This window comes from Pelobates fuscus, chromosome 2 (genome assembly GCF_036172605.1).
Source record: "Pelobates fuscus isolate aPelFus1 chromosome 2, aPelFus1.pri, whole genome shotgun sequence".
Taxonomy (NCBI): domain Eukaryota; kingdom Metazoa; phylum Chordata; class Amphibia; order Anura; family Pelobatidae; genus Pelobates; species Pelobates fuscus.
The window spans coordinates 286,203,436-286,227,762 of record NC_086318.1 but is presented as its reverse complement, the minus strand read 5'-3'; the positions used below and the strand labels follow the sequence as shown (position 1 = coordinate 286,227,762).

The 24,327-nt window shown below is 41.9% G+C and overlaps 79 pseudogenes; all 79 read right to left on the bottom strand.

Moving 5' to 3' along the window:
- Positions 1–52: 52 nt before the first annotated feature.
- LOC134588296 (5S ribosomal RNA) lies at positions 53–171 on the bottom strand (annotated as a pseudogene).
- A 134-nt stretch (positions 172–305) lies between these two features.
- On the bottom strand, positions 306–424 carry LOC134597964 (5S ribosomal RNA; annotated as a pseudogene).
- A 316-nt stretch (positions 425–740) lies between these two features.
- Positions 741–859, bottom strand: LOC134588203 (5S ribosomal RNA; annotated as a pseudogene).
- Positions 860–993: 134 nt separating this feature from the next.
- LOC134589520 (5S ribosomal RNA) lies at positions 994–1,112 on the bottom strand (annotated as a pseudogene).
- A 134-nt stretch (positions 1,113–1,246) lies between these two features.
- On the bottom strand, positions 1,247–1,365 carry LOC134596689 (5S ribosomal RNA; annotated as a pseudogene).
- Positions 1,366–1,499: 134 nt separating this feature from the next.
- LOC134594428 (5S ribosomal RNA) lies at positions 1,500–1,618 on the bottom strand (annotated as a pseudogene).
- A 134-nt stretch (positions 1,619–1,752) lies between these two features.
- LOC134588214 (5S ribosomal RNA) lies at positions 1,753–1,871 on the bottom strand (annotated as a pseudogene).
- A 134-nt stretch (positions 1,872–2,005) lies between these two features.
- On the bottom strand, positions 2,006–2,124 carry LOC134589855 (5S ribosomal RNA; annotated as a pseudogene).
- A 134-nt stretch (positions 2,125–2,258) lies between these two features.
- LOC134588178 (5S ribosomal RNA) lies at positions 2,259–2,377 on the bottom strand (annotated as a pseudogene).
- Positions 2,378–2,511: 134 nt separating this feature from the next.
- Positions 2,512–2,630, bottom strand: LOC134595346 (5S ribosomal RNA; annotated as a pseudogene).
- Positions 2,631–2,764: 134 nt separating this feature from the next.
- LOC134598002 (5S ribosomal RNA) lies at positions 2,765–2,883 on the bottom strand (annotated as a pseudogene).
- A 134-nt stretch (positions 2,884–3,017) lies between these two features.
- Positions 3,018–3,136, bottom strand: LOC134595146 (5S ribosomal RNA; annotated as a pseudogene).
- Positions 3,137–3,452: 316 nt separating this feature from the next.
- On the bottom strand, positions 3,453–3,571 carry LOC134596279 (5S ribosomal RNA; annotated as a pseudogene).
- A 134-nt stretch (positions 3,572–3,705) lies between these two features.
- Positions 3,706–3,824, bottom strand: LOC134589495 (5S ribosomal RNA; annotated as a pseudogene).
- A 134-nt stretch (positions 3,825–3,958) lies between these two features.
- LOC134589200 (5S ribosomal RNA) lies at positions 3,959–4,077 on the bottom strand (annotated as a pseudogene).
- A 224-nt stretch (positions 4,078–4,301) lies between these two features.
- On the bottom strand, positions 4,302–4,420 carry LOC134596098 (5S ribosomal RNA; annotated as a pseudogene).
- Positions 4,421–4,554: 134 nt separating this feature from the next.
- On the bottom strand, positions 4,555–4,673 carry LOC134589370 (5S ribosomal RNA; annotated as a pseudogene).
- A 225-nt stretch (positions 4,674–4,898) lies between these two features.
- Positions 4,899–5,017, bottom strand: LOC134596574 (5S ribosomal RNA; annotated as a pseudogene).
- Positions 5,018–5,151: 134 nt separating this feature from the next.
- On the bottom strand, positions 5,152–5,270 carry LOC134595236 (5S ribosomal RNA; annotated as a pseudogene).
- A 225-nt stretch (positions 5,271–5,495) lies between these two features.
- Positions 5,496–5,614, bottom strand: LOC134589493 (5S ribosomal RNA; annotated as a pseudogene).
- Positions 5,615–5,748: 134 nt separating this feature from the next.
- Positions 5,749–5,867, bottom strand: LOC134589188 (5S ribosomal RNA; annotated as a pseudogene).
- Positions 5,868–6,091: 224 nt separating this feature from the next.
- On the bottom strand, positions 6,092–6,210 carry LOC134596097 (5S ribosomal RNA; annotated as a pseudogene).
- A 134-nt stretch (positions 6,211–6,344) lies between these two features.
- LOC134589369 (5S ribosomal RNA) lies at positions 6,345–6,463 on the bottom strand (annotated as a pseudogene).
- A 225-nt stretch (positions 6,464–6,688) lies between these two features.
- On the bottom strand, positions 6,689–6,807 carry LOC134596573 (5S ribosomal RNA; annotated as a pseudogene).
- Positions 6,808–6,941: 134 nt separating this feature from the next.
- On the bottom strand, positions 6,942–7,060 carry LOC134595498 (5S ribosomal RNA; annotated as a pseudogene).
- Positions 7,061–7,285: 225 nt separating this feature from the next.
- Positions 7,286–7,404, bottom strand: LOC134598082 (5S ribosomal RNA; annotated as a pseudogene).
- Positions 7,405–7,538: 134 nt separating this feature from the next.
- Positions 7,539–7,657, bottom strand: LOC134597512 (5S ribosomal RNA; annotated as a pseudogene).
- A 134-nt stretch (positions 7,658–7,791) lies between these two features.
- On the bottom strand, positions 7,792–7,910 carry LOC134595345 (5S ribosomal RNA; annotated as a pseudogene).
- A 134-nt stretch (positions 7,911–8,044) lies between these two features.
- LOC134598000 (5S ribosomal RNA) lies at positions 8,045–8,163 on the bottom strand (annotated as a pseudogene).
- Positions 8,164–8,297: 134 nt separating this feature from the next.
- LOC134595145 (5S ribosomal RNA) lies at positions 8,298–8,416 on the bottom strand (annotated as a pseudogene).
- A 316-nt stretch (positions 8,417–8,732) lies between these two features.
- LOC134595820 (5S ribosomal RNA) lies at positions 8,733–8,851 on the bottom strand (annotated as a pseudogene).
- A 134-nt stretch (positions 8,852–8,985) lies between these two features.
- On the bottom strand, positions 8,986–9,104 carry LOC134589492 (5S ribosomal RNA; annotated as a pseudogene).
- A 134-nt stretch (positions 9,105–9,238) lies between these two features.
- LOC134589177 (5S ribosomal RNA) lies at positions 9,239–9,357 on the bottom strand (annotated as a pseudogene).
- Positions 9,358–9,674: 317 nt separating this feature from the next.
- LOC134596278 (5S ribosomal RNA) lies at positions 9,675–9,793 on the bottom strand (annotated as a pseudogene).
- Positions 9,794–9,927: 134 nt separating this feature from the next.
- LOC134595344 (5S ribosomal RNA) lies at positions 9,928–10,046 on the bottom strand (annotated as a pseudogene).
- Positions 10,047–10,180: 134 nt separating this feature from the next.
- Positions 10,181–10,299, bottom strand: LOC134588777 (5S ribosomal RNA; annotated as a pseudogene).
- A 134-nt stretch (positions 10,300–10,433) lies between these two features.
- Positions 10,434–10,552, bottom strand: LOC134595144 (5S ribosomal RNA; annotated as a pseudogene).
- A 316-nt stretch (positions 10,553–10,868) lies between these two features.
- LOC134596277 (5S ribosomal RNA) lies at positions 10,869–10,987 on the bottom strand (annotated as a pseudogene).
- Positions 10,988–11,121: 134 nt separating this feature from the next.
- On the bottom strand, positions 11,122–11,240 carry LOC134595343 (5S ribosomal RNA; annotated as a pseudogene).
- Positions 11,241–11,374: 134 nt separating this feature from the next.
- On the bottom strand, positions 11,375–11,493 carry LOC134595142 (5S ribosomal RNA; annotated as a pseudogene).
- Positions 11,494–11,809: 316 nt separating this feature from the next.
- Positions 11,810–11,928, bottom strand: LOC134597895 (5S ribosomal RNA; annotated as a pseudogene).
- Positions 11,929–12,062: 134 nt separating this feature from the next.
- Positions 12,063–12,181, bottom strand: LOC134589491 (5S ribosomal RNA; annotated as a pseudogene).
- Positions 12,182–12,315: 134 nt separating this feature from the next.
- On the bottom strand, positions 12,316–12,434 carry LOC134589165 (5S ribosomal RNA; annotated as a pseudogene).
- Positions 12,435–12,750: 316 nt separating this feature from the next.
- LOC134596276 (5S ribosomal RNA) lies at positions 12,751–12,869 on the bottom strand (annotated as a pseudogene).
- A 134-nt stretch (positions 12,870–13,003) lies between these two features.
- LOC134597633 (5S ribosomal RNA) lies at positions 13,004–13,122 on the bottom strand (annotated as a pseudogene).
- A 134-nt stretch (positions 13,123–13,256) lies between these two features.
- LOC134597999 (5S ribosomal RNA) lies at positions 13,257–13,375 on the bottom strand (annotated as a pseudogene).
- A 134-nt stretch (positions 13,376–13,509) lies between these two features.
- Positions 13,510–13,628, bottom strand: LOC134598053 (5S ribosomal RNA; annotated as a pseudogene).
- A 225-nt stretch (positions 13,629–13,853) lies between these two features.
- Positions 13,854–13,972, bottom strand: LOC134590628 (5S ribosomal RNA; annotated as a pseudogene).
- Positions 13,973–14,197: 225 nt separating this feature from the next.
- Positions 14,198–14,316, bottom strand: LOC134596326 (5S ribosomal RNA; annotated as a pseudogene).
- A 134-nt stretch (positions 14,317–14,450) lies between these two features.
- LOC134596503 (5S ribosomal RNA) lies at positions 14,451–14,569 on the bottom strand (annotated as a pseudogene).
- A 134-nt stretch (positions 14,570–14,703) lies between these two features.
- Positions 14,704–14,822, bottom strand: LOC134597527 (5S ribosomal RNA; annotated as a pseudogene).
- A 468-nt stretch (positions 14,823–15,290) lies between these two features.
- On the bottom strand, positions 15,291–15,409 carry LOC134587716 (5S ribosomal RNA; annotated as a pseudogene).
- Positions 15,410–15,543: 134 nt separating this feature from the next.
- LOC134588305 (5S ribosomal RNA) lies at positions 15,544–15,661 on the bottom strand (annotated as a pseudogene).
- A 134-nt stretch (positions 15,662–15,795) lies between these two features.
- LOC134589402 (5S ribosomal RNA) lies at positions 15,796–15,914 on the bottom strand (annotated as a pseudogene).
- A 134-nt stretch (positions 15,915–16,048) lies between these two features.
- Positions 16,049–16,167, bottom strand: LOC134597210 (5S ribosomal RNA; annotated as a pseudogene).
- A 134-nt stretch (positions 16,168–16,301) lies between these two features.
- On the bottom strand, positions 16,302–16,420 carry LOC134588699 (5S ribosomal RNA; annotated as a pseudogene).
- Positions 16,421–16,554: 134 nt separating this feature from the next.
- LOC134594981 (5S ribosomal RNA) lies at positions 16,555–16,673 on the bottom strand (annotated as a pseudogene).
- A 225-nt stretch (positions 16,674–16,898) lies between these two features.
- LOC134589843 (5S ribosomal RNA) lies at positions 16,899–17,017 on the bottom strand (annotated as a pseudogene).
- Positions 17,018–17,151: 134 nt separating this feature from the next.
- LOC134597039 (5S ribosomal RNA) lies at positions 17,152–17,270 on the bottom strand (annotated as a pseudogene).
- A 225-nt stretch (positions 17,271–17,495) lies between these two features.
- LOC134589831 (5S ribosomal RNA) lies at positions 17,496–17,614 on the bottom strand (annotated as a pseudogene).
- Positions 17,615–17,748: 134 nt separating this feature from the next.
- On the bottom strand, positions 17,749–17,867 carry LOC134595691 (5S ribosomal RNA; annotated as a pseudogene).
- A 225-nt stretch (positions 17,868–18,092) lies between these two features.
- LOC134588003 (5S ribosomal RNA) lies at positions 18,093–18,211 on the bottom strand (annotated as a pseudogene).
- A 225-nt stretch (positions 18,212–18,436) lies between these two features.
- On the bottom strand, positions 18,437–18,555 carry LOC134595271 (5S ribosomal RNA; annotated as a pseudogene).
- A 134-nt stretch (positions 18,556–18,689) lies between these two features.
- Positions 18,690–18,808, bottom strand: LOC134594538 (5S ribosomal RNA; annotated as a pseudogene).
- Positions 18,809–18,942: 134 nt separating this feature from the next.
- Positions 18,943–19,061, bottom strand: LOC134598317 (5S ribosomal RNA; annotated as a pseudogene).
- Positions 19,062–19,448: 387 nt separating this feature from the next.
- On the bottom strand, positions 19,449–19,567 carry LOC134594264 (5S ribosomal RNA; annotated as a pseudogene).
- Positions 19,568–19,701: 134 nt separating this feature from the next.
- Positions 19,702–19,820, bottom strand: LOC134588116 (5S ribosomal RNA; annotated as a pseudogene).
- A 468-nt stretch (positions 19,821–20,288) lies between these two features.
- On the bottom strand, positions 20,289–20,407 carry LOC134589820 (5S ribosomal RNA; annotated as a pseudogene).
- A 134-nt stretch (positions 20,408–20,541) lies between these two features.
- LOC134595272 (5S ribosomal RNA) lies at positions 20,542–20,660 on the bottom strand (annotated as a pseudogene).
- A 134-nt stretch (positions 20,661–20,794) lies between these two features.
- On the bottom strand, positions 20,795–20,913 carry LOC134596377 (5S ribosomal RNA; annotated as a pseudogene).
- Positions 20,914–21,868: 955 nt separating this feature from the next.
- Positions 21,869–21,987, bottom strand: LOC134598190 (5S ribosomal RNA; annotated as a pseudogene).
- Positions 21,988–22,121: 134 nt separating this feature from the next.
- LOC134587921 (5S ribosomal RNA) lies at positions 22,122–22,240 on the bottom strand (annotated as a pseudogene).
- Positions 22,241–22,465: 225 nt separating this feature from the next.
- On the bottom strand, positions 22,466–22,584 carry LOC134595147 (5S ribosomal RNA; annotated as a pseudogene).
- A 134-nt stretch (positions 22,585–22,718) lies between these two features.
- Positions 22,719–22,837, bottom strand: LOC134595447 (5S ribosomal RNA; annotated as a pseudogene).
- A 134-nt stretch (positions 22,838–22,971) lies between these two features.
- LOC134596355 (5S ribosomal RNA) lies at positions 22,972–23,090 on the bottom strand (annotated as a pseudogene).
- A 225-nt stretch (positions 23,091–23,315) lies between these two features.
- On the bottom strand, positions 23,316–23,434 carry LOC134595376 (5S ribosomal RNA; annotated as a pseudogene).
- A 134-nt stretch (positions 23,435–23,568) lies between these two features.
- Positions 23,569–23,687, bottom strand: LOC134595774 (5S ribosomal RNA; annotated as a pseudogene).
- A 134-nt stretch (positions 23,688–23,821) lies between these two features.
- LOC134594854 (5S ribosomal RNA) lies at positions 23,822–23,940 on the bottom strand (annotated as a pseudogene).
- Positions 23,941–24,165: 225 nt separating this feature from the next.
- LOC134595773 (5S ribosomal RNA) lies at positions 24,166–24,284 on the bottom strand (annotated as a pseudogene).
- Positions 24,285–24,327: the final 43 nt, after the last annotated feature.

The window sequence follows — 24,327 nt, the reverse complement described above, 5'->3', positions numbered from 1 at the left end:
GGAAAAAAGTGGTCTGATTATGACATAATAATGCAAAAAAGGAATAAACAAAAGCTTACGGCACCTGAGGTTCCTAGTTGGTCTCCCATACAAGTTCTAACCAGGCCCGAATCTGGATGGCTTCCGAGATCTGACGAGATCAGGCATTTTCAGACTGGTATGGCCGTAAGTGAAATTAAGAGAATGCGATCTCGCTAATGTTGGTAGAATATCAAACTCTGGTTGCGACAAAAGACAAGACGCTTCTGGATAGGGAAAAAAGTGGTCTGATTATGACATCATAATGCAAAAAAGAAATAAACAAAAGCTTCCGGCACCTGAGGTTCCTAGTTGGTCTCCCATGCAAGTACTAACCAGGCCCGAGTCTGGATGACTTCCAAGATCTGACGAGATCAGGCATTTTCAGACTGGTATGGCCGTAAGTGAAATTAAGTGAATGCGATCTCGCTAATGTTGGTAGAATATCAAACTCTGGTTGCGACAAAAGACAAGACGCTTCTGGATAGGGAAAAAAGTGGTCTGATTATGACATCATAATGCAAAAAAAAAATAAACAAAAGCTTACGGCACCTGAGGTTCCTAGTTGGTCTCCCATAGGGAAAAAAGTGGTCTGATTATGACATCATAATGCAAAAAAGAAATAAACAAAAGCTTACGGCACCTGAGGTTCCTAGTTGGTCTCCCATAGGGAAAAAAGTGGTCTGATTATGACATCATAATGCAAAAAAGAAATAAACAAAAGCTTACAGCACCTGAGGTTCCTAGTTGGTCTCCCATACAAGTACTAACCAGGCCCGAGTCTGGATGGCTTCCGAGATCTGACGAGATCAGGCATTTTCAGACTTGTATGGCCATAAATCAAATTAAAAGAATGCGATCTCGCTAATGTTGGCAGAATATCAAACTCTGGTTGTGACAAAAGACAAGACGCTTCTGGATAGGGAAAAAAGTGGTCTGATTATGACATCATAATGCAAAAAAGAAATAAACAAAAGCTTACGGCACCTGAGGTTCCTAGTTGGTCTCCCATACAAGTACTAACCAGGCCCGAGTCTGAATTGCTTCCGAGATCTGACGAGATCAGGCATTTTCAGACTGGTATGGCCGTAAGTGAAACTAAGAGAATGCGATCTCGCTAATGTTGGTAGAATATCAAACTCTGGTTGCGACAAAAGACAAGACGCTTCTGGATAGGGAAAAAAGTGGTCTGATTATGACATCATAATGCAAAAAAGAAATAAACAAAAGCTTACGGCACCTGAGGTTCCTAGTTGGTCTCCCATACAAGTACTAACCAGGCCCGAGTCTGGATGGCTTCCGAGATCTGACGAGATCAGGCATTTTCAGACTGGTATGGCTGTAAGTGAAATTAAGAGAATGCGATCTCGCTAATGTTGGTAGAATATCAAACTCTGGTTGCGACAAAAGACAAGACGCTTCTGGATAGGGAAAAAAGTGGTCTGATTATGACATCATAATGCAAAAAAGAAATAAACAAAAGCTTACGGCACCTGAGGTTCCTAGTTGGTCTCCCATACAAGTACTAACCAGGCCCGAGTCTGGATGGTTTCCGAGATCTGACGAGATCAGGCATTTTCAGACTGGTATGGCCGTAAGGGAAATTAAGAGAATGCGATCTCGCTAATGTTGGTAGAATATCAAACTCTGGTTGCGACAAAAGACAAGACGCTTCTGGATAGGGAAAAAAGTGGTCTGATTATGACATCATAATGCAAAAAAGAAATAAACAAAAGCCTACGGCACCTGAGGTTCCTAGTTGGTCTCCCATACAAGTACTAACCATGCCCGAGTCTGGATGGCTTCCGAGATCTGACGAGATCAGGCATTTTCAGACTGGTATGGCCGAAAGTGAAATTAAGAGAATGCGATCTCGCTAATGTTGGTAGAATAACAAACTCTGGTTGCGACAAAAGACAAGACGCTTCTGGATAGGGAAAAAAGTGGTCTGATTATGACATCATAATGCAAAAAAGAAATAAACAAAAGCTTACGGCACCTGAGGTTCCTAGTTGGTCTCCCATACAAGTACTAACCAGGCCCGAGTCTGGATGGCTTCCGAGATCTGACGAGATCAGGCATTTTCAGACTGGTATGGCCGTAAGTGAAATTAAGAGAATGCGATCTCGCTAATGTTGGTAGAATATCAAACTCTGGTTGCGACAAAAGACAAGACGCTTCTGGATAGGGAAAAAAGTGGTCTGATTATGACATCATAATGCAAAAAAGAAATAAACAAAAGCTTACGGTACCTGAGGTTCCTAGTTGGTCTCCCATACAAGTACTAACCAGACCCGAGTCTGGATGGCTTCCAAGATCTGACGAGATCAGGCATTTTCAGACTGGTATGGCCGTAAGTGTATTTAAGAGAATGCGATCTCGCTAATGTTGGTAGAATATCAAACTCTGGTTGCGACAAAAGACAAGACGCTTCTGGATAGGGAAAAAAGTGGTCTGATTATGACATCATAATGCAAAAAAGAAATAAACAAAAGCTTACGGCACCTGAGGTTCCTAGTTGGTCTCCCATACAAGTACAAACCAGGCCCGAGTCTGGATGGCTTCCGAGATCTGACGAGATCAGGCATTTTCAGACTGGTATGGCCGTAAGTGAAATTAAGAGAATGCGATCTCGCTAATGTTGGTAGAATATCAAACTCTGGTTGCGACAAAAGACAAGACGCTTCTGGATAGGGAAAAAAGTGGTCTGATTATGACATCATAATGCAAAAAAGGAATAAACAAAAGCTTACGGCACCTGAGGTTCCTAGTTGGTCTCCCATACAAGTTCTAACCAGGCCCGAGTCTGGATGGCTTCCGAGATCTGACGAGATCAGGCATTTTCAGACTGGTATGGCCGTAAGTGAAATTAAGAGAATGCGATCTCGCTAATGTTGGTAGAATATCAAACTCTGGTTGCGACAAAAGACAAGACGCTTCTGGATAGGGAAAAAAGTGGTCTGATTATGACATCATAATGCAAAAAAGAAATAAACAAAAGCTTACGGCACCTGAGGTTCCTAGTTGGTCTCCCATACAAGTACTAACCAGGCCCGAGTCTGGATGACTTCCAAGATCTGACGAGATCAGGCATTTTCAGACTGGTATGGCCGTAAGTGAAATTAAGGGAATGCGATCTCGCTAATGTTGGTAGAATATCAAACTCTGGTTGCGACAAAAGACAAGACGCTTCTGGATAGGGAAAAAAGTGGTCTGATTATGACATCATAATGCAAAAAAAAAATAAACAAAAGCTTACGGCACCTGAGGTTCCTAGTTGGTCTCCCATAGAGAAAAAAGTGGTCTGATTATGACATCATAATGCAAAAAAGAAATAAACAAAAGCTTACGGCACCTGAGGTTCCTAGTTGGTCTCCCATAGGGAAAAAAGTGGTCTGATTATGACATCATAATGCAAAAAAGAAATAAACAAAAGCTTACAGCACCTGAGGTTCCTAGTTGGTCTCCCATACAAGTACTAACCAGGCCCGAGTCTGGATGGCTTCCGAGATCTGACGAGATCAGGCATTTTCAGACTGGTATGGCCATAAATCAAATTAAGAGAATGCGATCTCGCTAATGTTGGCAGAATATCAAACTCTGGTTGCGACAAAAGACAAGACGCTTCTGGATAGGGAAAAAAGTGGTCTGATTATGACATCATAATGCAAAAAAGAAATAAACAAAAGCTTACGGCACCTGAGGTTCCTAGTTGGTCTCCCATACAAGTACTAACCAGGCCCGAGTCTGAATGGCTTCCGAGATCTGACGAGATCAGGCATTTTCAGACTGGTATGGCCGTAAGTGAAATTAAGAGAATGCGATCTCGCTAATGTTGGTAGAATATCAAACTCTGGTTGCGACAAAAGACAAGACGCTTCTGGATAGGGAAAAAAGTGGTCTGATTATGACATCATAATGCAAAAAAGAAATAAACAAAAGCTTACGGCACCTGAGGTTCCTAGTTGGTCTCCCATACAAGTACTAACCAGGCCCGAGTCTGGATGGTTTCCGAGATCTGATGAGATCAGGCATTTTCAGACTGGTATGGCCGTAAGGGAAATTAAGAGAATGCGATCTCGCTAATGTTGGTAGAATATCTAACTCTGGTTGCGACAAAAGACAAGATGCTTCTGGATAGGAAAAAAGTGGTCTGATTATGACATCATAATGCAAAAAAGAAATAAACAAAAGCTTACGGCACCTGAGGTTCCTAGTTGGTCTCCCATAGGGAAAAAAGTGGTCTGATTATGACATCATAATTCAAAAAAGAAATAAACAAAAGCTTACGGCACCTGAGGTTCCTAGTTGGTCTCCCATACAAGTACTAACCAGGCCCAAGTCTGGATGGTTTCCGAGATCTGACGAAATCAGGCATTGTCAGACTGGTATGGCCGTAAGTGAAATTAAGAGAATGCAATCTCGTTAATGTTGGTAGAATATCAAACTCTGGTTGCGACAAAAGACAAGATGCTTCTGGTTAGGGAAAAAAGTGGTCTGATTATGACATCATAATGCAAAAAAGAAATTAAAAAAAGCTTACGGCACCTGAGGTTCCTAGTTGGTCTCCCATACAAGTACTAACCAGGCCCGAGTTTGGATGGCTTACGAGATCTGACGAGATTAGGCATTTTCAGACTGGTATGGCCGTAATTGAAATTAAGAGAATGCGATCTCGCTAATGTTGGTAGAATATCAAACTCTGGTTGCGACAAAAGACAAGACGCTTCTGGATAGGGAAAAAAGTGGTCTGATTATGACATCATAATGCAAAAAAGAAATAAACAAAAGCTTACGGCACCTGAGGTTCCTAGTTGGTCTCCCATAGGGAAAAAAGTGGTCTGATTATGACATCATAATGCAAAAAAGAAATAAACAAAAGCTTACGGCACCTGAGGTTCCTAGTTGGTCTCCCATACAAGTACTAACCAGGCCCGAGTCTGGATGGCTTCCGAGATCTGACGAGATCAGCCATTTTCAGACTGGTATGGCCGTAAGAGAAATTAAGAGAATGCAATCTCGCTTATGTTGGTAGAATATCAAACTCTGGTTGCGACAAAAGACAAGACGCTTCTGGATAGGGAAAAAAGTGGTCTGATTATGACATCATAATGCAAAAAAGAAATAAACAAAAGCTTACGGCACCTGAGGTTCCTAGTTGGTCTCCCATACAAGTACTAACCAGGCCCAAGTCTGGATGGCTTCCGAGATCTGATGAGATCAGGCATTTTCAGACTGGTATGTCCGTAAGTGAAATTAAGAGAATGCGATCTCGCTAATGTTGGTAGAATATCAAACTCTGGTTGCAACAAAAGACAAGACGCTTCTGGATAGGGAAAAAAGTGGTCTGATTATGACATCATAATGCAAAAAAGAAATAAACAAAAGCTTACGGCACCTGAGGTTCCTAGTTGGTCTCCCATAGGGAAAAAAGTGGTCTGATTATGACATCATAATGCAAAAAATAAATAAACAAAAGCTTACGGCACCTGAGGTTCCTAGTTGGTCTCCCATACAAGTACTAACCAGGCCCGAGTCTGAATGGCTTCCGAGATCTGACGAGATCAGGCATTTTCAGACTGGTATGGCCGTAAGTGAAATTAAGAGAATGCGATCTCGCTAATGTTGGTAGAATATCAAACTCTGGTTGCGACAAAAGACAAGACGCTTCTGGATAGGGAAAAAAGTGGTCTGATTATGACATCATAATGCAAAAAAGAAATAAACAAAAGCTTACGGCACCTGAGGTTCCTAGTTGGTCTCCCATACAAGTACTAACCAGGCCCGAGTCTGGATGGTTTCCGAGATCTGATGAGATCAGGCATTTTCAGACTGGTATGGCCGTAAGGGAAATTAAGAGAATGCGATCTCGCTAATGTTGGTAGAATATCTAACTCTGGTTGCGACAAAAGACAAGATGCTTCTGGATAGGAAAAAAGTGGTCTGATTATGACATCATAATGCAAAAAAGAAATAAACAAAAGCTTACGGCACCTGAGGTTCCTAGTTGGTCTCCCATAGGGAAAAAAGTGGTCTGATTATGACATCATAATTCAAAAAAGAAATAAACAAAAGCTTACGGCACCTGAGGTTCCTAGTTGGTCTCCCATACAAGTACTAACCAGGCCCAAGTCTGGATGGTTTCCGAGATCTGACGAAATCAGGCATTGTCAGACTGGTATGGCCGTAAGTGAAATTAAGAGAATGCAATCTCGTTAATGTTGGTAGAATATCAAACTCTGGTTGCGACAAAAGACAAGATGCTTCTGGTTAGGGAAAAAAGTGGTCTGATTATGACATCATAATGCAAAAAAGAAATTAAAAAAAGCTTACGGCACCTGAGGTTCCTAGTTGGTCTCCCATACAAGTACTAACCAGGCCCGAGTTTGGATGGCTTACGAGATCTGACGAGATTAGGCATTTTCAGACTGGTATGGCCGTAATTGAAATTAAGAGAATGCGATCTCGCTAATGTTGGTAGAATATCAAACTCTGGTTGCGACAAAAGACAAGACGCTTCTGGATAGGGAAAAAAGTGGTCTGATTATGACATCATAATGCAAAAAAGAAATAAACAAAAGCTTACGGCACCTGAGGTTCCTAGTTGGTCTCCCATAGGGAAAAAAGTGGTCTGATTATGACATCATAATGCAAAAAAGAAATAAACAAAAGCTTACGGCACCTGAGGTTCCTAGTTGGTCTCCCATACAAGTACTAACCAGGCCCGAGTCTGGATGGCTTCCGAGATCTGACGAGATCAGCCATTTTCAGACTGGTATGGCCGTAAGAGAAATTAAGAGAATGCAATCTCGCTTATGTTGGTAGAATATCAAACTCTGGTTGCGACAAAAGACAAGACGCTTCTGGATAGGGAAAAAAGTGGTCTGATTATGACATCATAATGCAAAAAAGAAATAAACAAAAGCTTACGGCACCTGAGGTTCCTAGTTGGTCCCCCATACAAGTACTAACCAGGCCCAAGTCTGGATGGCTTCCGAGATCTGATGAGATCAGGCATTTTCAGACTGGTATGTCCGTAAGTGAAATTAAGAGAATGCGATCTCGCTAATGTTGGTAGAATATCAAACTCTGGTTGCAACAAAAGACAAGACGCTTCTGGATAGGGAAAAAAGTGGTCTGATTATGACATCATAATGCAAAAAAGAAATAAACAAAAGCTTACGGCACCTGAGGTTCCTAGTTGGTCTCCCATAGGGAAAAAAGTGGTCTGATTATGACATCATAATGCAAAAAATAAATAAACAAAAGCTTACGGCACCTGAGGTTCCTAGTTGGACTCCCATACAAGTACTAACCAGGCCCGAGTCTGAATGGCTTCCGAGATCTGACGAGATCAGGCATTTTCAGACTGGTATGGTCATAAGTGAAATTAAGAGAATGCGATCTCGCTAATGTTGGTAGAATATCTAACTCTGGTTGCGACAAAAGACAAGACGCTTCTGGATAGGGAAAAAAGTGGTCTGATTATGACATCATAATGCAAAAAAGAAATAAACAAAAGCTTACGGTACCTGAGGTTCCTAGTTGGTCTCCCATACAAGTACTAACCAGACCCGAGTCTGGATGGCTTCCGAGATCTGACGAGATCAGGCATTTTCAGACTGGTATGGCCGTAAGTGTATTTAAGAGAATGCGATCTCGCTAATGTTGGTAGAATATCAAACTCTGGTTGCGACAAAAGACAAGACGCTTCTGGATAGGGAAAAAAGTGGTCTGATTATGACATCATAATGCAAAAAAGAAATAAACAAAAGCTTACGGCACCTGAGGTTCCTAGTTGGTCTCCCATACAAGTACAAACCAGGCCCGAGTCTGGATGGCTTCCGAGATCTGACGAGATCAGGCATTTTCAGACTGGTATGGCCGTAAGTGAAATTAAGAGAATGCGATCTCGCTAATGTTGGTAGAATATCAAACTCTGGTTGCGACAAAAGACAAGACGCTTCTGGATAGGGAAAAAAGTGGTCTGATTATGACATCATAATGCAAAAAAGGAATAAACAAAAGCTTACGGCACCTGAGGTTCCTAGTTGGTCTCCCATACAAGTTCTAACCAGGCCCGAGTCTGGATGGCTTCCGAGATCTGACGAGATCAGGCATTTTCAGACTGGTATGGCCGTAAGTGAAATTAAGAGAATGCGATCTCGCTAATGTTGGTAGAATATCAAACTCTGGTTGCGACAAAAGACAAGACGCTTCTGGATAGGGAAAAAAGTGGTCTGATTATGACATCATAATGCAAAAAAGAAATAAACAAAAGCTTACGGCACCTGAGGTTCCTAGTTGGTCTCCCATACAAGTACTAACCAGGCCCGAGTCTGGATGACTTCCAAGATCTGACGAGATCAGGCATTTTCAGACTGGTATGGCCGTAAGTGAAATTAAGTGAATGCGATCTCGCTAATGTTGGTAGAATATCAAACTCTGGTTGCGACAAAAGACAAGACGCTTCTGGATAGGGAAAAAAGTGGTCTGATTATGACATCATAATGCAAAAAAAAAATAAACAAAAGCTTACGGCACCTGAGGTTCCTAGTTGGTCTCCCATAGAGAAAAAAGTGGTCTGATTATGACATCATAATGCAAAAAAGAAATAAACAAAAGCTTACGGCACCTGAGGTTCCTAGTTGGTCTCCCATAGGGAAAAAAGTGGTCTGATTATGACATCATAATGCAAAAAAGAAATAAACAAAAGCTTACAGCACCTGAGGTTCCTAGTTGGTCTCCCATACAAGTACTAACCTGGCCCGAGTCTGGATGGCTTCCGAGATCTGACGAGATCAGGCATTTTCAGACTGGTATGGCCATAAATCAAATTAAGAGAATGCGATCTCGCTAATGTTGGCAGAATATCAAACTCTGGTTGCGACAAAAGACAAGACGCTTCTGGATAGGGAAAAAAGTGGTCTGATTATGACATCATAATGCAAAAAAGAAATAAACAAAAGCTTACGGCACCTGAGGTTCCTAGTTGGTCTCCCATACAAGTACTAACCAGGCCCGAGTCTGAATGGCTTCCGAGATCTGACGAGATCAGGCATTTTCAGACTGGTATGGCCGTAAGTGAAATTAAGAGAATGCGATCTCGCTAATGTTGGTAGAATATCAAACTCTGGTTGCGACAAAAGACAAGACGCTTCTGGATAGGGAAAAAAGTGGTCTGATTATGACATCATAATGCAAAAAAGAAATAAACAAAAGCTTACGGCACCTGAGGTTCCTAGTTGGTCTCCCATACAAGTACTAACCAGGCCCGAGTCTGGATGGTTTCCGAGATCTGATGAGATCAGGCATTTTCAGACTGGTATGGCCGTAAGGGAAATTAAGAGAATGCGATCTCGCTAATGTTGGTAGAATATCAAACTCTGGTTGCGACAAAAGACAAGACGCTTCTGGATAGGGAAAAAAGTGGTCTGATTATGACATCATAATGCAAAAAAGAAATAAACAAAAGCTTACGGCACCTGAGGTTCCTAGTTGGTCTCCCATAGGGAAAAAAGTGGTCTGATTATGACATCATAATGCAAAAAAGAAATAAACAAAAGCTTACGGCACCTGAGGTTCCTAGTTGGTCTCCCATAGGGAAAAAAAGTGGTCTGATTATGACATCATAATGCAAAAAAGAAATAAACAAAAGCTTACAGCACCTGAGGTTCCTAGTTGGTCTCCCATACAAGTACTAACCAGGCCCGAGTCTGGATGGCTTCCGAGATCTGACGAGATCAGGCATTTTCAGACTGGTATGGCCATAAATGAAATTAAGAGAATGCGATCTCGCTAATGTTGGCAGAATATCAAACTCTGGTTGCGACAAAAGACAAGACGCTTCTGGATAGGGAAAAAAGTGGTCTGATTATGACATCATAATGCAAAAAAGATATAAACAAAAGCTTACGGCACCTGAGGTTCCTAGTTGGTCTCCCATACAAGTACAAACCAGGCCCGAGTCTGGATGGCTTCCGAGATCTGACGAGATCAGGCATTTTCAGACTGGTATGGCCGTAAGTGAAATTAAGAGAATGCGATCTCGCTAATGTTGGTAGAATATCAAACTCTGGTTGCGACAAAAGACAAGACGCTTCTGGATAGGGAAAAAAGTGGTCTGATTATGACATCATAATGCAAAAAAGGAATAAACAAAAGCTTACGGCACATGAGGTTCCTAGTTGGTCTCCCATACAAGTTCTAACCAGGCCCGAGTCTGGATGGCTTCCGAGATCTGACGAGATCAGGCATTTTCAGACTGGTATGGCCGTAAGTGAAATTTAGAGAATGCGATCTCGCTAATGTTGGTAGAATATCAAACTCTGGTTGCGACAAAAGACAAGACGCTTCTGGATAGGGAAAAAAGTGGTCTGATTATGACATCATAATGCAAAAAAGAAATAAACAAAAGCTTACGGCACCTGAGGTTCCTAGTTGGTCTCCCATACAAGTACTAACCAGGCCCGAGTCTGGATGACTTCCAAGATCTGACGAGATCAGGCATTTTCAGACTGGTATGGCCGTAAGTGAAATTAAGTGAATGCGATCTCGCTAATGTTGGTAGAATATCAAACTCTGGTTGCGACAAAAGACAAGACGCTTCTGGATAGGGAAAAAAGTGGTCTGATTATGACATCATAATGCAAAAAAAAAATAAACAAAAGCTTACGGCACCTGAGGTTCCTAGTTGGTCTCCCATAGGGAAAAAAGTGGTCTGATTATGACATCATAATGCAAAAAAGAAATAAACAAAAGCTTACGGCACCTGAGGTTCCTAGTTGGTCTCCCATAGGGAAAAAAGTGGTCTGATTATGACATCATAATGCAAAAAAGAAATAAACAAAAGCTTACAGCACCTGAGGTTCCTAGTTGGTCTCCCATACAAGTACTAACCAGGCCCGAGTCTGGATGGCTTCCGAGATCTGACGAGATCAGGCATTTTCAGACTGGTATGGCCATAAATCAAATTAAGAGAATGCGATCTCGCTAATGTTGGCAGAAAATCAAACTCTGGTTGCGACAAAAGACAAGACGCTTCTGGATAGGGAAAAAAGTGGTCTGATTATGACATCATAATGCAAAAAAGAAATAAACAAAAGCTTACGGCACCTGAGGTTCCTAGTTGGTCTCCCATACAAGTACAAACCAGGCCCGAGTCTGGATGGCTTCCGAGATCTGACGAGATCAGGCATTTTCAGACTGGTATGGCCGTAAGTGGAATTAAGAGAATGCGATCTCGCTAATGTTGGTAGAATATCAAACTCTGGTTGCGACAAAAGACAAGACGCTTCTGGATAGGGAAAAAAGTGGTCTGATTATGACATCATAATGCAAAAAAGAAATAAACAAAAGCTTACGGCACCTGAGGTTCCTAGTTGGTCTCCCATACAAGTACTAACCAGGCCCGAGTCTGGATGACTTCCAAGATCTGACGAGATCAGGCATTTTCAGACTGGTATGGCCGTAAGTGAAATTAAGTGAATGCGATCTCGCTAATGTTGGTAGATTATCAAACTCTGGTTGCGACAAAAGACAAGACGCTTCTGGATAGGGAAAAAAGTGGTCTGATTATGACATCATAATGCAAAAAAAAAATAAACAAAAGCTTACGGCACCTGAGGTTCCTAGTTGGTCTCCCATAGAGAAAAAAGTGGTCTGATTATGACATCATAATGCAAAAAAGAAATAAACAAAAGCTTACGGCACCTGAGGTTCCTAGTTGGTCTCCCATAGGGAAAAAAGTGGTCTGATTATGACATCATAATGCAAAAAAGAAATAAACAAAAGCTAACAGCACCTGAGGTTCCTAGTTGGTCTCCCATACAAGTACTAACCAGGCCCGAGTCTGGATGGCTTCCGAGATCTGACGAGATCAGGCATTTTCAGACTGGTATGGCCATAAATCAAATTAAGAGAATGCGATCTCGCTAATGTTGGCAGAATATCAAACTCTGGTTGCGACAAAAGACAAGACGCTTCTGGATAGGGAAAAAAGTGGTCTGATTATGACATCATAATGCAAAAAAGAAATAAACAAAAGCTTACGGCACCTGAGGTTCCTAGTTGGTCTCCCATACAAGTACTAACCAGGCCCGAGTCTGAATGGCTTCCGAGATCTGACGAGATCAGGCATTTTCAGACTGGTATGGCCGTAAGTGAAATTAAGAGAATGCGATCTCGCTAATGTTGGTAGAATATCAAACTCTGGTTGCGACAAAAGACAAGACGCTTCTGGATAGGGAAAAAAGTGGTCTGATTATGACATCATAATGCAAAAAAGAAATAAACAAAAGCTTACGGCACCTGAGGTTCCTAGTTGGTCTCCCATACAAGTACTAACCAGGCCCGAGTCTGGATGGTTTCCGAGATCTGATGAGATCAGGCATTTTCAGACTGGTATGGCCGTAAGGGAAATTAAGAGAATGCGATCTCGCTAATGTTGGTAGAATATCAAACTCTGGTTGCGACAAAAGACAAGACGCTTCTGGATAGGGAAAAAAGTGGTCTGATTATGACATCATAATGCAAAAAAGAAATAAACAAAAGCTTACGGCACCTGAGGTTCCTAGTTGGTCTCCCATAGGGAAAAAAGTGGTCTGATTATGACATCATAATGCAAAAAAGAAATAAACAAAAGCTTACGGCACCTGAGGTTCCTAGTTGGTCTCCCATAGGGAAAAAAGTGGTCTGATTATGACATCATAATGCAAAAAAGAAATAAACAAAAGCTTACAGCACCTGAGGTTCCTAGTTGGTCTCCCATACAAGTACTAACCAGGCCCGAGTCTGGATGGCTTCCGAGATCTGACGAGATCAGGCATTTTCAGACTGGTATGGCCATAAATGAAATTAAGAGAATGCGATCTCGCTAATGTTGGCAGAATATCAAACTCTGGTTGCGACAAAAGACAAGACGCTTCTGGATAGGGAAAAAAGTGGTCTGATTATGACATCATAATGCAAAAAAGATATAAACAAAAGCTTACGGCACCTGAGGTTCCTAGTTGGTCTCCCATACAAGTACAAACCAGGCCCGAGTCGGGATGGCTTCCGAGATCTGACGAGATCAGGCATTTTCAGACTGGTATGGCCGTAAGTGAAATTAAGAGAATGCGATCTCGCTAATGTTGGTAGAATATCAAACTCTGGTTGCGACAAAAGACAAGACGCTTCTGGATAGGGAAAAAAGTGGTCTGATTATGACATCATAATGCAAAAAAGGAATAAACAAAAGCTTACGGCACCTGAGGTTCCTAGTTGGTCTCCCATACAAGTTCTAACCAGGCCCGAGTCTGGATGGCTTCCGAGATCTGACGAGATCAGGCATTTTCAGACTGGTATGGCCGTAAGTGAAATTAAGAGAATGCGATCTCGCTAATGTTGGTAGAATATCAAACTCTGGTTGCGACAAAAGACAAGACGCTTCTGGATAGGGAAAAAAGTGGTCTGATTATGACATCATAATGCAAAAAAGAAATAAACAAAAGCTTACGGCACCTGAGGTTCCTAGTTGGTCTCCCATACAAGTACTAACCAGGCCCGAGTCTGGATGACTTCCAAGATCTGACAAGATCAGGCATTTTCAGACTGGTATGGCCGTAAGGGAAATTAAGTGAATGCGATCTCGCTAATGTTGGTAGAATATCAAACTCTGGTTGCGACAAAAGACAAGACGCTTCTGGATAGGGAAAAAAGTGGTCTGATTATGACATCATAATGCAAAAAAAAAATAAACAAAAGCTTACGGCACCTGAGGTTCCTAGTTGGTCTCCCATAGGGAAAAAAGTGGTCTGATTATGACATCATAATGCAAAAAATAAATAAACAAAAGCTTACGGCACCTGAGGTTCCTAGTTGGTCTCCCATACAAGTACTAACCAGGCCCGAGTCTGGATGGCTTCCGAGATCTGACGAGATCAGGCATTTTCAGACTGGTATGGCCGTAAGCGAAATTAAGTGAATGCGATCTCGCTAATGTTGGTAGAATATCAAACTCTGGTTGCGACAAAAGACAAGACGCTTCTGGATAGGGAAAAAAGTGGTCTGATTATGACATCATAATGCAAAAAAGAAATAAACAAAAGCTTACGGCACCTGAGGTTCCTAGTTGGTCTCCCATAGGGAAAAAAGTGGTCTGATTATGACATCATAATGCAAAAAAGAAATAAACAAAAGCTTACGGCACCTGAGGTTCCTAGTTGGTCTCCCATACAAGTACTAACCAGGCCCGAGTCGGGATGGCTTCCGAGATCTGACGAGATCAGGCATTTTCAGACTGGTATGGCCGTAAGTAAAATTAAGAGAATGCGATCTCGCTAATGTTGGTAGAATATCAAAATCTGGTTGCGACAAAAGACAAGACGCTTCTGGATAGGGAAAAAAGTGGTCTGATTATGACATCATAATGCAAAAAAGAAATAAACAAAAGCCTACGGCACCTGAGGTTCCTAGTTGGTCTCCCATACAAGTACAAACCAGGCCCGAGTCTGGATGGCTTCCGAGATCTGACGAGATCAGGCATTTTCAGACTGGTATGGCCGTAAGTGAAATTAAGAGAATGCGATCTCGCTAATGTTGGTAGAATATCAAACTCTGGTTGCGACAAAAGACAAGACGCTTCTGGATAGGGAAAAAAGTGGTCTGATTATGACATCATAATGCAAAAAAGAAATAAACAAAAGCTTACAGCACCTGAGGTTCCTAGTTGGTCTCCCATACAAGTACTAACCAGACCCGAGTCTGGATGGTTTCAGAGATCTGACGAGATCAGGCATTTTCAGACTGGTATGGCCGTAAGGGAAATTAAGAGAATGCGATCTCGCTAATGTTGGTAGAATATCAAACTCTGGTTGCAACAAAAGACAAGACGCTTCTGGATAGGGAAAAAAGTGGTCTGATTATGACATCATAATGCAAAAAAGAAATAAACAAAAGCTTACGGCACCTGAGGTTCCTAGTTGGTCTCCCATACAAATACTAACCAGGCCCGAGTCTGGATGGCTTCCGAGATCAGGCATTTTCAGACTGGTATGGCTGTAATTGAAATTAAGAGAATGCGATCTCGCTAATGTTGGTAGAATATCAAACTCTGGTTGCGACAAAAGACAAGACGCTTCTGGATAGGGAAAAAAGTGGTCTGATTATGACATCATAATGCAAAAAAGAAATAAACAAAAGCTTACGGCACCTGAGGTTCCTAGTTGGTCTCCCATAGGGAAAAAAGTGGTCTGATTATGACATCATAATGCAAAAAAGAAATAAACAAAAGCTTACGGCACCTGAGGTTCCTAGTTGGTCTCCCATACAAGTACTAACCAGGCCCGAGTCTGGATGGCTTTCGAGATTTGACGAGATCAGGCATTTTCAGACTGGTATGGCCGTAAGTGAAATTAAGAGAATGCGATCTCGTTAATGTTGGTAGAATATCAAACTCTGGTTGCGACAAAAGACAAGATGCTTCTGGATAGGGAAAAAAGTGGTCTGATTATGACATCATAATGCAAAAAATAAATAAACAAAAGCTTACGGCACCTGAGGTTCCTAGTTGGTCTCCCATACAAGTACTAACCAGGCCCGAGTCTGGATGGCTTCCGAGATCTGACGAGATCAGGCATTTTCAGACTGGTATGGCGTAAGTGAAATTAAGAGAATGCGATCTCGCTAATGTTGGTAGAATATCAAACTCTGGTTGCGACAAAAGACAAGACGCTTCTGGATAGGGAAAAAAGTGGTCTGATTATGACATCATAATGCAAAAAAGAAATAAACAAAAGCTTACGGCACCTGAGGTTCCTAGTTGGTCTCCCATACAGGTACTAACCAGGCCCAAGTCTGGATGGCTTCCGAGATCTGACGAGATCAGGCATTTTCAGACTGGTATGGCCGTAAGTGAAATTAAGAGAATGCGATCTCGCTAATGTTGGTAGAATATCAAACTCTGGTTGCGACAAAAGACAAGACGCTTCTGGATAGGGAAAAAAGTGGTCTGATTATGACATCATAATGCAAAAAAGAAATAAACAAAAGCTTACGGCACCTGAGGTTCCTAGTTGGTCTCCCATACAGGTACTAACCAGGCCCAAGTCTGGATGGCTTCCGAGTTCTGACGAGATCAGGCATTTTCAGAATGGTATGGCCATAAGTGAAATTAAGAGAATGCGATCTCGCTAATGTTGGTAGAATATCAAACTCTGGTTCCGTCAAAAGACAAGATGCTTCTGGATAGGGAAAAAAGTGGTCTGATTATGACATCATAATGCAAAAAAGAAATAAACAAAAGCTTACGGCACCTGAGGTTCCTAGTTGGTCTCCCATACAAGTACTAACCAGGCCCAAGTCTGGATGACTTCCGAGATCTGACGAGATCAGGCATTTTCAGACTGGTATAGCCGTAAGTGAAATTAAGAGAATGCGATCTCGCTAATGTTGGTAGAATATCAAACTCTGGTTGCGACAAAAGACAAGACGCTTCTGGATAGGGAAAAAAGTGGTCTGATTATGACATCATAATGCAAAAAAGAAATAAACAAAAGCTTACGGCACCTGAGGTTCCTAGTTGGTCTCCCATACAAGTACTAACCAGGCCCGTGTCTGGATGGCTTCCGAGATCTGACGAGATCAGGCATTTTCAGACTGGTATGGCCGTAAGTGAAATTAAGAGAATGCGATCTCGCTAATGTTGGTAGAATATCAAACTCTGGTTGCGACAAAAGACAAGACACTTCTGGATAGGGAAAAAAGTGGTCTTATTATGACATCATAATGCAAAAAAGAAATAAACAAAAGCTTACGGCACCTGAGGTTCCTAGTTGGTCTCCCATAGGGAAAAAAGTGGTCTGATTATGACATCATAATGCAAAAAATAAATAAACAAAAGCTTACGGCACCTGAGGTTCCTAGTTGGTCTCCCATACAAGTACTAACCAGGCCCGAGTCTGGATGGCTTCCGAGATCTGACGAGATCAGGCATTTTCAGACTGGTATGGCCGTAAGTGAAATTAAGAGAATGCGATCTCGCTAATGTTGGTAGTATATCAAACTCTGGTTGCGACAAAAGACAAGACGCTTCTGGATATGGAAAAAAGTGGTCTGATTATGACCTCATAATGCAAAAAAGAAATAAACAAAAGCTTACAGCACCTGAGGTTCCTAGTTGGTCTCCCATACACGTACTAACCAGACCCGAGTCTGGATGGCTTCCGAGATCTGACGAGATCAGGCATTTTCAGACTGGTATGGCCGTAAGCAAAATCCAGAGAATGCGATCTCGCTAATGTTGGTAGAATATCAAACTCTGGTTGCGACAAAAGACAAGACGCTTCTGGATAGGGAAAAAAGTGGTCTGATTATGACATCATAATGCAAAAAAGAAATAAACAAAATCTTACGGCACCTGAGGTTCCTAGTTGGTCTCCCATAGGGAAAAAAGTGGTCTGATTATGACATCATAATGCAAAAAAGAAATAAACAAAAGCTTACGGCACCTGAGGTTCCTAGTTGGTCTCCCATACAAGTACTAACCAGGCCCGAGTCTGGATGGCTTCCGAGATCTGACGAGATCAGGCATTTTCAGACTGGTATGGCCGTAAGTGAAATTAAAAGAATGCGATCTCACTAATGTTGGTAGAATATCAAACTCTGGTTGCGACAAAAGACAAGACGCTTCTGGATAGGGAAAAAAGTGGTCTGATTATGACATCATAATGCAAAAAAGAAATAAACAAAAGCTTACGGCACCTGAGGTTCCTAGTTGGTCTCCCATACAAGTACTAACCAGGCCCGAGTCTGGATGGCTTCCGAGATCTGACGAGATCAGGCATTTTCAGACTGGTATGGCCGTAATTGAAATTAAGAGAATGCGATCTCGCTAATGTTGGTAGAATATCAAACTCTGGTTGCGACAAAAGACAAGACGCTTCTGGATAGGGAAAAAAGTGGTCTGATTATGACATCATAATGCAAAAAAGAAATAAACAAAAGCTTACGGCACCTGAGGTTCCTAGTTGGTCTCCCATAGGGAAAAAAGTGGTCTGATTATGACATCATAATGCAAAAAAGAAATAAACAAAAGCTTACGGCACCTGAGGTTCCTAGTTGGTCTCCCATACAAGTACTAACCAGGCCCGAGTCTGGATGGCTTCCGAGACCTGATGAAATCAGGCATTTTCAGACTGGTATGGACGTAAGTGAAATTACGAGAATGCGATCTCGCTAATGTTGGTAGAATATCAAACTCTGGTTGCGACAAAAGACAAGACGCTTCTGGATAGGGAAAAAAGTGGTTTGATTATGACATCATAATGCAAAAAAGAAATAAACAAAAGCTTACCGCACCTGAGGTTCCTAGTTGGTCTCCCATAGGTAAAAAAGTGGTCTGATTATGACATCATAATGCAAAAAAGAAATAAACAAAAGCTTACGGCACCTGAGGTTCCTAGTTGGTCTCCCATACAAGTACTAACCAAGCCCAAGTCGGGATGGCTTCCGAGATCTGACGAGATCAGGCATTTTCAGACTGGTATGGCCGTAAGCGAAATTAAGAGAATGCGATCTCGTTAATGTTGGTAGAATATCAAACTCTGGTTGCGACAAAAGACAAGATGCTTCTGGATAGGGAAAAAAGTGGTCTGATTATGACATCATAATGCAAAAAAGAAATAAACAAAAGCTTACGGCACCTGAGGTTCCTAGTTGGTCTCCCATACAAGTACTAACCAGGCCCGAGTCTGGATGGCTTCCGAGATCTGACGAGATCAGGCATTTTCAGACTGGTATGACCGTAAGTGAAATTAAGAGAATGCGATCTCGCTAATGTTGGTAGAATATCAAACTCTGGTTGCGACAAAAGACAAGACGCTTCTGGATAGGGAAAAAAGTGGTTTGATTATGACATCATAATGCAAAAAAGAAATAAACAAAAGCTTACGGCACCTGAGGTTCCTAGTTGGTCTCCCATACAAGTACTAACCAGACCCGAGTCTGGATGGCATCCGAGATCTGACGAGATCAGGCATTTTCAGACTGGTATGACCGTAAGTAAAATTAAGAGAATGCGATCTCGCTAATGTTGGTAGAATATCAAACTCTGGTTGCGACAAAAGACAAGACGCTTCTGGATAGGGAAAAAAGTGGTCTGATTATGACATCATAATGCAAAAAAGAAATAAACAAAAGCTTACGGCACCTGAGGTTCCTAGTTGGTCTCCCATACAAGTACTAACCAGACCCGAGTCTGGATGGCTTCCGAGATCTGACAAGATCAGCCATTTTCAGACTGGTATGACCTTAAATGAAATTAAGAGAATGCGATCTCGCTAATGTTGGTAGAATATCAAACTCTGGTTGCGACAAAAGACAAGACGCTTCTGGATAGGGAAAAAAGTGGTCTGATTATGACATCATAATGCAAAAAAGAAATAAACAAAAGCTTACGGCACCTGAGGTTCCTAGTTGGTCTCCCATACAAGTACTAACCAGGCCCGAGTCTGGATGGCTTCCGAGATCTGATGAGATCAGGCATTTTCAGACTGGTATGGCCGTAAGCAAAATCCAGAGAATGCGATCTCGCTAATGTTGGTAGAATATCAAACTCTGGTTGCGACAAAAGACAAGACGCTTCTGGATAGGGAAAAAAGTGGTCTGATTATGACATCATAATGCAAAAAAGAAATAAACAAAAGCTTACGGCACCTGAGGATCCTAGTTGGTCTCCCATACAAGTACTAACCAGGCCCGAGTCTGGATGGCTTCCGAGAGCTGACGAGATCAGGCATTTTCAGACTGGTATGGCCGTAAGTGAAATTAAGAGAATGCGATCTCACTAATTTTGGTAGAATATCAAACTCTGGTTGCGACAAAAGACAAGACGCTTCTGGATAGGGAAAAAAGTGGTCTGATTATGACATCATAATGCAAAAAAGAAATAAACAAAAGCTTACGGCACCTGAGGTTCCTAGTTGGTCTCCCATACAAGTACTAACCAGGCCCGAGTCTGGATGGCTTCCGACATCTGGCATTTTCAGACTGGTATGGCCGTAAGGGAAATTACGAGAATGCGATCTCGCTAATGTTGGTAGAATATCAAACTCTGGTTGCGACAAAAGACAAGACGCTTCTGGACAAGGAAAAAAGTGGTCTGATTATGACATCATAATGCAAAAAAGAAATAAACAAAAGCTTACGGCACCTGAGGTTCCTAGTTGGTCTCCCATAGGGAAAAAAGTGGTCTGATTATGACATCATAATGCAAAAAAGAAATAAACAAAAGCTTACGGCACCTGAGGTTCCTAGTTGGTCTCCCATACAAGTACTAACCAGGCCCGAGTCTGGATGGCTTCCGAGATCTGACGAGATCAGGCATTTTCAGACTGGTATGGCCGTAAGTGAAATTAAGAGAATGCGATCTCGCTAATGTTGGTAGAATATCAAACTCTGGTTGCGACAAAAGACAAGACGCTTCTGGATAGGGAAAAAAGTGGTCTGATTATGACATCATAATGCAAAAAATAAATAAACAAAAGCTTACGGCACCTGAGGTTCCTAGTTGGTCTCCCATACAAGCACTAACCAGGCCCAAGTCTGGATGGCTTCCGAGATCTGATGAGATCAGGCATTTTCAGACTGGTATGGCCGTAAGTAAAATTAAGAGAATGCGATCTCGCTAATGTTGGTAGAATATCAAACTCTGGTTGCGACAAAAGACAAGACGCTTCTGGATAGGGAAAAAAGTGGTCTGATTATGACATCATAATGCAAAAAAGAAATAAACAAAAGCTTACGGCACCTGAGGTTCCTAGTTGGTCTCCCATACAAGTATTAACCAGGCCCGAGTCTGGATGGCTTCCGAGATCTGACGAGATCAGGCATTTTCAGACTGGTATGGCCGTAAGTGAAATTAAAAGAATGCGATCTCGCTAATGTTGGTAGAATATCAAACTCTGGTTGCGACAAAAGACAAGACGCTTCTGGATAGGGAAAAAAGTGGTCTGATTATGACATCATAATGCAAAAAAGAAATAAACAAAAGCTTACGGCACCTAGTTGATCTCCCATACAAGTACTAACCAGGCCCGAGTCTGGATGGCTTCCGAGATCTGACGAGATCAGGCATTTTAAGACTGGTATGGCCGTAAGTGAAATGAAGAGAATGCGATCTCGCTAATGTTGGTAGAATATCAAACTCTGGTTGCGACAAAAGACAAGACGCTTCTGGATAGGGAAAAAAGTGGTCTGATTATGACATCATAATGCAAAAAAGAAATAAACAAAAGCTTACTGCACCTGAGGTTCCTAGTTGGTCTCCCATACAAGTACTAACCAGGCCCGAGTCTGGATGGCTTCCGAGATCTGGCATTTTCAGACTGGTATGGCCGTAAGGGAAATTACGAGAATGCGATCTCGCTAATGTTGGTAGAATATCAAACTCTGGTTGCGACAAAAGACAAGACGCTTCTGGACAGGGAAAAAAGTGGTCTGATTATGACATCATAATGCAAAAAAGAAATAAACAAAAGCTTACGGCACCTGAGGTTCCTAGTTGGTCTCCCATAGGGAAAAAAGTGGTCTGATTATGACATCATAATGCAAAAAATAAATAAACAAAAGCTTACGGCACCTGAGGTTCCTAGTTGGTCTCCCATACAAGTACTAACCAGGCCTGAGTCTGGATGGCTTCTGAGATCTGGCATTTTCAGACTGGTATGGCCGTAAGTGGAATTAAGAGAATGCGATCTCGCTAATGTTGGTAGAATATCAAACTCTGGTTGCGACAAAAGACAAGACGCTTCTGGATAGGGAAAAAAGTGGTCTGATTATGACATCATAATGCAAAAAAGAAATAAACAAAAGCTTACGGCACCTGAGTTTCCTAGTTGGTCTCCCATACAAGTACTAACCAGGCCTGAGTCTGGATGGCTTCTGAGATCTGACGAGATTAGGCATTTTCAGACTGGTATGGCCGTAAGTGTAATTAAGAGAATGCGATCTCGCTAATGTTGGTAGAATATCAAACTCTGGTTGCGACAAAAGACAAGACGCTTCTGGATAGGGAAAAAAGTGGTCTGATTATGACATCATAATGCAAAAAAGAAATAAACAAAAGCTTACGGCACCTGAGGTTCCTAGTTGGTCTCCCATACAAGTACTAACCAGGCCCGAGTCTGGATGGCTTCCGAGATCTGATGAGATCAGGCATTTTCAGACTGGTATGGACTTAAGTGAAATTACGAGAATGCGATCTCGCTAATGTTGGTAGAATATCAAACTCTGGTTGCGACAAAAGACAAGACGCTTCTGGATAGGGAAAAAAGTGGTTTGATTATGACATCATAATGCAACAAAGAAATAAACAAAAGCTTACGGCACCTGAGGTTCCTAGTTGGTCTCCCATAGGGAAAAAAGTGGTCTGATTATGACATCATAATGCAAAAAAGAAATAAACAAAAGCTTACGGCACCTGAGGTTCCTAGTTGGTCTCCCATACAAGTACTAACCAAGCCCAAGTCTGGATGGCTTCCGAGATCTGACGAGATCAGGCATTTTCAGACTGGTATGGCCGTAACCGAAATTAAGAGAATGCGATCTCGTTAATGTTGGTAGAATATCAAACTCTGGTTGCGACAAAAGACAAGATGCTTCTGGATAGGGAAAAAAGTGGTCTGATTATGACATCATAATGCAAAAAAGAAATAAACAAAAGCTTACGGCACCTGAGGTTCCTAGTTGGTCTCCCATACAAGTACTAACCAGGCCCGAGTCTGGATGGCTTCCGAGATCTGACGAGATCAGGCATTTTCAGACTGGTATGACCATAAGTGAAATTAAGAGAATGCGATCTCGCTAATGTTGGTAGAATATCAAACTCTGGTTGCGACAAAAGACAAGACGCTTCTGGATAGGGAAAAAAGTGGTCTGATTATGACATCATAATGCAAAAAAGAAATAAACAAAAGCTTACGGCACCTGAGGTTCCTAGTTGGTCTCCCATACAAGTACTAACCAGGCCCGAGTCTGGATGGATTCCGAGATCTGATGAGACCAGGCATTTTCAGACTGGTATGGCCGTAAGTGAAATTAAGAGAATGCGATCTCGCTAATGTTGGTAGAATATCAAACTCTGGTTGCGACAAAAGACAAGACGCTTCTGGACAGGGAAAAAAGTGGTCTGATTATGACATCATAATGCAAAAAAGAAATAAACAAAAGCTTACGGCACCTGAGGTTCCTAGTTGGTCTCCCATAGGGAAAAAAGTGGTCTGATTATGACATCATAATGCAAAAAATAAATAAACAAAAGCTTACGGCACCTGAGGTTCCTAGTTGGTCTCCCATACAAGTACTAACCAGGCCTGAGTCTGGATGGCTTCTGAGATCTGACGAGATCAGGCATTTTCAGACTGGTATGGCCGTAAGTGAAATTAAGAGAATGCGATCTCGCTAATGTTGGTAGAATATCAAACTCTGGTTGCGACAAAAGACAAGACGCTTCTGGATAGGGAAAAAAGTGGTCTGATTATGACATCATAATGCAAAAAAGAAATAAACAAAAGCTTACGGCACCTGAGGTTCCTAGTTGGTCTCCCATACAAGTACTAACCAGGCCCGAGTCTGGATGGCTTCCGAGATCTGATGAGATCAGGCATTTTCAGACTGGTATGGCCGTAAGTGAAATTAAGAGAATGGGATCTCGCTAATGTTGGTAGAATATAAAACTCTGGTTGCGACAAAAGACAAGACGCTTCTGGATAGGGAAAAAAGTGTTCTGATTATGACATCATAATGCAAAAAAGAAATAAACAAAAGCTTACGGCACCTGAGGTTCCTAGTTGGTCTCCCATACAAGTACTAACCAGGCCCGAGTCTGGATGGCTTCCGAGATCTGACGAGATCAGGCATTTTCAGACTGGTATGGCCATAAGTGAAATTAAGAGAATGCGATCTCGCTAATGTTGGTAGAATATCAAACTCTGGTTGCGACAAAAGACAAGACGCTTCTGGATACGGAAAAAAGTGGTCTGATTATGACATCATAATGCAAAAAAGAAATAAACAAAAGCTTACGGCACCTGAGGTTCCTAGTTGGTCTCCCATAGGGAAAAAAGTGGTCTGATTATGACATCATAATGCAAAAAAGAAATAAACAAAAGCTTACGGCACCTGAGGTTCCTAGTTGGTCTCCCATACAAGTACTAACCAGGCCCGAGTCTGGATGGCTTCCGAGATCTGATGAGATCAGGCATTTTCAGACTGGTATGGACGTAAGTGAAATTACGAGAATGCGATCTCGCTAATGTTGGTAGAATATCA